Source organism: Saccopteryx leptura, chromosome 6, assembly GCF_036850995.1.
Source record: "Saccopteryx leptura isolate mSacLep1 chromosome 6, mSacLep1_pri_phased_curated, whole genome shotgun sequence".
NCBI lineage: Eukaryota > Metazoa > Chordata > Mammalia > Chiroptera > Emballonuridae > Saccopteryx > Saccopteryx leptura.
The window spans coordinates 39267763-39276089 of NC_089508.1; positions in this window are offsets into that span (position 1 = coordinate 39267763).

Here is an 8327-nt window from a genome sequence, read left to right on the forward strand (position 1 = left end):
TTTTTTTTTACTGAAGCTGGAAACGGGGAGAGACAGTCAGACAGACTCCCGCATGCGCCCGTCCGGGATCCACCCGGCATGCCCACCAGGGGCGACGCTCTGCTCACCAGGGGGCGATTTTCTGCCCCTCCGGGGCGTCGCTCTGCCGCGACCAGAGCCACTCTAGTGCCTGGGGCAGAGGCCAAGGAGCCATCCCCAGCGCCCGGGCCATCTTTGCTCCAATGGAGCCTTGGCTGTGGGAGGGGAAGAGAGAGACAGAGAGGAAGGAGGGTGGGGGGTGGAGAAGCAAATGGGCGCTTCTCCTATGTGCCCTGGCCGGGAATCGAACCCGGGTCCCCCACACGCCAGGCCGACGCTCTACCGCTGAGCCAACCAGCCAGGGCCTACCAAGGATATTTTTATCATTCCGCAATAACTCTTTAAAGCATCCCCCCACGCCATTCCCCCCCAGTCACCTTACCTTATCCCTAGCTCAGTATGCCATATATATATATATATATATATATATATATATATATATATATATATATATATATATATGGTCTCTTTTTATCACTGAACCTCTTGTGCATACAGGGTTCATGACTCTCAGGTATGCGGGGTTCCCCTACATACGTATGTATATTTTGGGTTATTTTCTCTTACTAATCTGCCACATGTCTTTTTGATTATTAGACCAGCCAAAAGAAACTTGAGGTTAGAGAACAGTTTCTTCCTGCCCCACACTGGAATTTATTCCATGGATGTGGCTCAGCAGGTTACCATAGGCTAGAAAAATCCTGTGGTGATGAAACCAAGCACAGGCTGAGAGCGTAGAAAGATAGGAGAGGGGAAATAAAAGGGAGAAATGAGGTTTGAAGTGTGAGGCATTTTGCTGGGCAATCAAGGTGTCCAGAAGGCAGGGGCCGGGGTCGGCAGTGAGGAGAGCCCATCACAGAGGCCAGGGCTCACCAGCGGATTCACTGACGACAAGGCCTTGGAGAAATTCAGTAAGCCGGCGAGGTGGCTCACCTCCTTCTGAACCTCTCAGCTTGTCTTTTTGATCAGTTTGAGTGTGATTTATCTTTTTCCTTAGAAGCAAAGGTATTACTGTCAAGAACCTTCACTAATTGCCTTGCCCTCCACATTGAGCATTAAAGTTCCCATTAAAGTGGCCGAAACCTTACATTACTGATGAAAACCATAAATGATATGTCATTAATTATGATACTTTGTTCTTCTAAAAGGCCTTTGTTCTAAAAGTCCAAGGTGCTTAACACTATGTGGTCTCATTAATCTTACCCATCAAAAAGCATGAGCTTTTAGAAAGTCATCAAGACTGATGAAGAAGTATACTCCTTTCTGTTTTCCTCAGTTTGGGTCAGAATTCTGTAAAAGTGAGCAGCGTTTTAAACAAGAGCATAACTTCTGGGTATGGCAGTAATTTAAATGAACCACTCGAGTATTTTCAATGAAAGACTTGATTAATTTTGCTAACGATTTTAATAAGTAAAAGGCATTTTCATTTTTGTTAAAGAATCCAAAATGGAAAAGGCAACACTTCTTACTCATAGGAAGTGATGGAATGTAAGATAATTTTTATTCTTTCCCTTTTCCTACTCTTTAGTGGTTAAGAGTTATCTGTTATATCAACGTAATTTGCAAAAAAACAAAACAAAACAAAAAACCCAAAACTGAAAAACCCCATAAAACCTGAACTATGGTATTTCTCCACTTTTATTTAGGCAAACTAACTGTGTGTCATTTCCATGAATCTGTAAAGACATTACTGAACATTGCACATATAAATGGTAGGCTCTATTTCTGCCCTAACTTCTCTCCAAACTCACATTTCCCATAGCTTCTGCAACACATCTACATTTCCTGCAGGCAGCATAAGCTCCATGTGGTCAGCACGAAACTCACCGACCTCTCCCTCAAACTCGTTCTTCCAAGAATTGTCCCAGATGCTGAAAGTGACTACTCTTCTGTTCCTCTCAATCACCCAGGCCAAAAACCTGACCTGCCTCCTTGACTCCTTCCCGTTTCTTTCCACATCCAAACTGGATGTGATTCTTCTGTATCCCATCCACAGTTCCAATCAGGTTTCTCTTTGTCATGCACGGCTCTGGCCCAGGGCTTTGTTATTTCTCATCTGGAAGTTGGAGGAGCCTCCTAATTGGTCTCCAGTTCATTCTCCACATTCCAGCTGCAGTGAGCTAGCCAAAACACAGATCTCATTAGGGTACCCTCAACATAAAATCTCTCCTGTTCACACACAGCCTATCAGAGGAAGTCTAAATTTCTCAGCATAGCCTACAAGACCTTTGCGGTTGGCCTTGTTCTAAATTTTCTTCTCCTTTTCCTCCAAGGGCCCCCCCCCCCCCCCCAGATTCCAGCCATATTGAATGATTTGAAGAGGCCTGAATTCCACATTCCCTCATGTCTTTGCCCGTGCTGGTCTTGCTCATCCACCTGACCACCCAAATCTCCCCATCCATCCTCAAGGCTATGCTCAGTGTTTGTGTCCTCCATCCTCTGTGAAGCCCAAGCAAGCCCTCCTGGCCTCCTCTACTCCTTGTCCTCTGCATGGTCTTCCCTTTGTGAGTACCTCATTCCTTTCTCACTGCTCTTACTGTGCTGCCTAGAAACTGCTGATTGCTCACCTATCTCCGTATCCGGACTGTTAGTTCTTTGAGGGCTGAGAATTGTCTTTCCTGTTCATCTTTATTATTACTAGTGCCAAGTTGCGTGACCAGCATAAGCATATGGTGGGTGTTCAAACATTTGTTGAGTGGTTATTAGGAAACCAATGATTCCATTACTTTACTGCCACTAAACATATTATTTCTTCCAATGCGGTTGGATGCATAGAAAATAATTGAGGAAACAAACAAGATGTGGAAGTATCTCCTAAACATTTCAAAATCTTACAGTAAGGAGTGCTGGGGACACACAATTTTTATTTATTTTTTTAAGTGAGATGAGGGGAGATAGAGACAGACTCCCACATGCTCCCTGACTGGGATCCACCCAGTAACACTGGGCCCGATACTCAAATCAATCGAGCTGTCCTCAGCATCTGAGGCTGACTCTCAAGGCTGACTCTCAAACCGAAGGAGCTATCCCCAGTGCCAGGGCTGACACCTGAACCGATTGAGCCACTGGCTGCAAGAGGGGAAGAGGGAGAGAAGGGGAAGAGGGAGAAAAGGGGAAGAGGGAGGGAATGAGAAGCAGATGGTCGCTTCTCATGTGTGCCCTGACCAGGGATTGAACCTGAGACATCCATACACTGGGCCGACACTCTATCCACTTAGCCAACTGGCCAGGGCCTTTTTAAATATTTTTTAAACATTTTATCTATTCATATTAGCAAGAGAGGAAGGGAAAGAGAGAGAGACAGGAACATCAAACTGTTCCTGCATGTGCCCCGACTGGGCAGAGACCAAACCAGCGACCTCCATGCCTCAGGACAATGCTCCAACCAACCAGCCAGGGCCACAGAGATTCTGAACAGTATGGAAATGCTGAGCTTAAAGTTCCCATTTGGAGGACTTACATGTGCAGTCAGGTAATCCTCCATAAACTAATTTGCAGAAATGAATAGCAGATGGGTTACATTAATCCATTAATAATGGGGACAGTTACTTAATACCCAAAGGTAATCAATGTCTTTCCTATTAAGCTGCAGTGAGTTAATGGAATGTTTACACTTTTGTGGTGCTTCTTTATAAAGGAGAATTTTTTTACTTACTGAAGTTTTCTGTAATAAAATGTAAATGAACATTGCTTTCCTCTGCCAGGTAATTACCCCAGAATCCACTTAAATGAACATAACATTTGCAGAGACGTATCTAGAAAGGAAAGCAAAAATAAACGGATACTCATCCCGTTTGCCGACTGGTGTTTGGTTTATAACATTTGGCACATCTTGATATCTACATAATCGTAGTTTTAAAACCATAAATAATATTTTACAGAGGTCACACCGTAGTTATTTAAGTTTAGGGGTTTATTTCCCTGAGCACGAAGTAGCTATGAATGAATTATGTCTAGTCTGATCTGCCACAGAAGGGCCATAAACCTCCAAGTCATAGCAAACTGTGGAATATTACTCCAATATATCAGGAAAATTGTACATGTAAAAGAATAATGCATGATAAGGGAAAGAAATTTTTAGTTTTTTTTTTTTTTAAGTAATATATGTTACTAGACAGGAGCTATAAAAGTTTGTTATGTTAAACTTTCCTCTGATTCTGGAAAACAAGAAACAGCTTTGCATCCTCAGCCCTGAGCCAGCAGAGCCGCCTGTGGCCCCGGGAACAGGCCCCGGGAGGAGAGTGTGGCCTTGAACCAGGAAGAGTTCCCGCCTAGAGCCCTGCGCCTAAGAGGATGAAGACAGAGAAAAGCTGCAAGCGTTCTCTGCCCGTGACCCCTAGGCAAGTGTTTCTGTAGATACTCAGAAGTGAGAGGTAGAGAGAGCTTTTAGTATTAAGGTGCAAATTCAACTTTAAAAATTAAATCTAGTTAAAACTCTGAAATGAAATTGTTAAGCACTCAACCACGCAGCAGACAGCACGCTAAGCGATTTTCTTGTTGAATTTTTTTTAACCTTAATGTCAACCCCATTTTGCAAATGTAGAAGCAGAGGTTGTGAAAATAAAGAAATTGATTCAAGGTGACACATTTGATCAGAGTCAGCCAGGATTGCAGCCGAGATCAGTGTGACTGACCACAAAAGCTCTCTACTATTCTGAGTCAATAGTGACACTTTCCAGGCAGTGTGCTAAGCACCTATATTATCACATTGTCATCCTCACAACGGTCCTATGAATAATCTATATTATCACCTGCATGTCACAGTTGAGGAAGCTGGAACTCAGAGAGATTAAGTAACCAGCCTCACGCGGCACAAATGGTTACCGAGAGCCACGATTCAAACCAGCTCTTCAGACTGAGGGGCCAACTAAGACACTCGACTTCACACCCTCTGTGAATATTAAGATTAATCTTCATTTAAGAATGGGAATATACAAGACACCCCTGAAAAAGAAGATCAGGGGTTGAGAAAGTTGAGGGGAATGGGGAAGCCTGCTTGACCCACTGGAAGTGAAGACTCACTACAGAGCTTCAGTAATTTAGACTGGGTAATTTTAGAACAGGGATAGACAACTAGAACAATGGGACAGGGAATCCATCTAAGAAGAAAAGTTCAGAAATGATTATAATTTAGGAGAGTGGTGACCTCCGAGAAAGAGGCAAATGGAAGGAAGCAGGGAGAGACAGAGCCCATCAAAGGTACTGAAATTAGATTGCTTTTACTGGAAGGTGGATACGCTGATGGCCATTTTGCTATTATTCCTGAAATTGTAAGTATAGCACAGTATTGAAAAAAATAATAGCAGCCTGGGTACTTCCCCCGTTCTAACAGAGAGCAGTGGTAGGGGTTCTAAGACTGCACTTTCATGACAGCTTTATTTTAATTTTATTATTTATTCAAGCTAATTAATTAAAAATATTTTCACAGCCTGACCAGGCGGTGGCACAGTAGATAGGGCATCGGACTGGGATGCAGAGGACCCAGTTTCGAGACCCTGAGGTCGCCAGCTTGAGCGCGGGCTCATCTGGTCTGAACAAAGCTCACCAATTTGGACCCAAGGTCACTGGCTTGAGCAAGGGGTTACTCGGTCTGCTGTAGCCCCACGGTCAAGGCACATATGAGAAAGCAATCAATGAACAGCTAAGGTGTCACAACGAAAAACTGATGATTGATGCTTCTCATCTCTCTCCCTTCCTGTCTGTCTGTCCCTATCTATCCCTCTCTCTGACTCTCTGTCTGTCCTTGTAAAAAAAAAAAAAATTCACAATGGCTTTAGATTCTATCCCTTTCTGTGCTGTTTCCAGTGCTTCTGCAGACTCAAGTGATGCACGCACATGGTAAGAATAAGTCATTCTTAAGCATTTGTCACCTTGTTAAGGACCTTGGAAAATTTTTTATTTTAGCATTTTTTTAGTTGACTAAGAAAAAATGAAATTAGATGGATTGCTGCCCAAGTGCTTCATTTTAATTGAAAGTTTAAAGGAACCGAGGTGCCGCTACTGTCAGTCTCCTGGAAATTCTGGTGGGTCTGGCGTTCCCACTTTGTCTAAATACTGTGTGAAGGACGCAAAGCTCTTTAGCAGGGGTAGGATGGAGAGGCAGTTTCTGGAGTAGAGATGCCCATGTAGGACCAAAGCCTCATGTCTCCTCTTCATCGTCTGGTGTCAGAACAGAAAACAGGCGAAAATGTGATCCAAGTGCATAAGTCTTGGGGAGGGAACACGTTGCATTTTAATCACATTCCCTCGAATTTGTTGCAAAGGTGAACTCAAACAGCCAAGCAATGGAGCTCTGTCCCAGACCCTCACATTTTTTTCCTTTGTTGCACACCACAGGGCTGGGCAATGGAGGAGAGTTTCTACAGAACTGGGGAAAGGAGGCTTCAACTCTGCCACCTGGCCCCCTAAAGTCAACTCTTTGTGGCCTTGCTGACCCTGCCAAGAGCTGTGACCACACAGGGCCTGACACCGGAGACACAATGGTGGTGTGCAGTTTCTCAGGTTAATATGGGTCCAACATGAAATGAGAATCTTGCTTCTAAAGATGTGCGCTACTGCCCTCCGCTGGACAGAGACAGAATCACCAGCATTTAACTACCTCTGCCTAAGGCAAGTGGGAAGGAAAAAAAAATCTGCTTTTACGAAATTGTGTATGATCAGGTGAAACACTAGTTTCCAAAATTAAAACTCCTGAGAGTAAATAAAATGTGGATGCTTATAAATTGCATAATGACTCTATGTGTTTTAACACATTCCAATTAATCTATCAAAAAAGAAACTGGCCTGTTTACCTTTAATTTTTATTCAAATAATATAGAATATTTTCTTCAAATATAATTCTAGTGGTTACTACCGATTTAAGATTTTTCCTCTTAAAAACCTATGTTTATTTTAGAGCCATGTCATAAAGAAAGGATTCTTGATGCTAATGTTGGAAAAGTATATGCCAGCTACTTTGTTTTAAACTTAGGCATAAAAAAAGAAAGAAAAGAAACCCCAGCTACTATTCTTCTTTTTACCAAATAAATATGCCAAATAGGCATGAATATGTCATTTTACATTAGAAATTGTGGGATGTTTAAATGAAAGACAGATAAATATTGGCAGGCACTTCTCCCAGGAATATGAAATTGCCTCACAGGCTTGATAGACTGATAGATAAAACCCTGTCAGTAGTCACTTCTTTCAAGAAGAAAACCTCTAGTCTTCAAGTAAACTAAGTGTGCTCATTTAGGATCCCATAAATTGCTTACCCTGAGACTGTAATTTAGGGGTGTATGTTTTTTAATTTTTGCGTATTTATCTAAGGTTGATAATTGAACCTATGAAGTAGAAATTTGGGTAAAATATATTTTTAAGTCTTGTATGGATGAATCTTGTAACATGCTTTGATACCAAAATACCTGTAATGCCATATTTCTTCTATTCTAAACTGCAAGTCCACCTCCCCACACACACACATTTTAACATCTCTAAAATCGGGATGTGTCTCAAATTCCAGGCATCTTACAATTGCTGTCACTTAGACTTACTGTCAGCCAGGGAACCATCATGATGCTGTTGTCATTATGTGGCTCTGTCGTTGTATTTTGGGGCAACACACCTCATTGTGTAGAGTAGTAACATAAACAATGAAGATTCTGTCTCCAGAGGGTTTTGTAACAGTTGGACTCTGATTATGAAAAGTTTTCAGAGACATTTAGCCCATTTATTTTACAATATTTCCCTTTCTACATCTGTACAAATAGATACGTGATAAAACCAATCTATCTGAATAAGTATAAAAATTATTTTAATAAGGATAAAAGACAAAACTTCAAATGTCAGGAGTTATTAGGTCCTATTTTCATTGGCAGCATTTTTTTCTTAGTGGTACATAAAATAATGGTACATGTTGTGATTGATGGCTTCTTAAATTCAATGAATAATAAAGTATAATAACAGGGCAGTGGAAAGAATGCTTCTGAATTCAAAACCAGATGACATAAGATGGCATCAACTGCAAAGGCATATTCACTCAATTTCCACAGTCTGCACCATCAATCAATTTTGAGAAGGAAATGGAATTTTAAAAATTCTCTCACTCCTCTGATGTACTCAGATATTAGAGGAATAAAACAATGTGCCCGATGCCAGCATAGATCAGCCCCTCAGCTTTCAGCCTTTCACTGTAATTATTGGATATAGGCCAGCAACTTTCTGGGTCACAAAGAGGATAGGTGAGGGGCTCAGACATCAAAGCCGACATG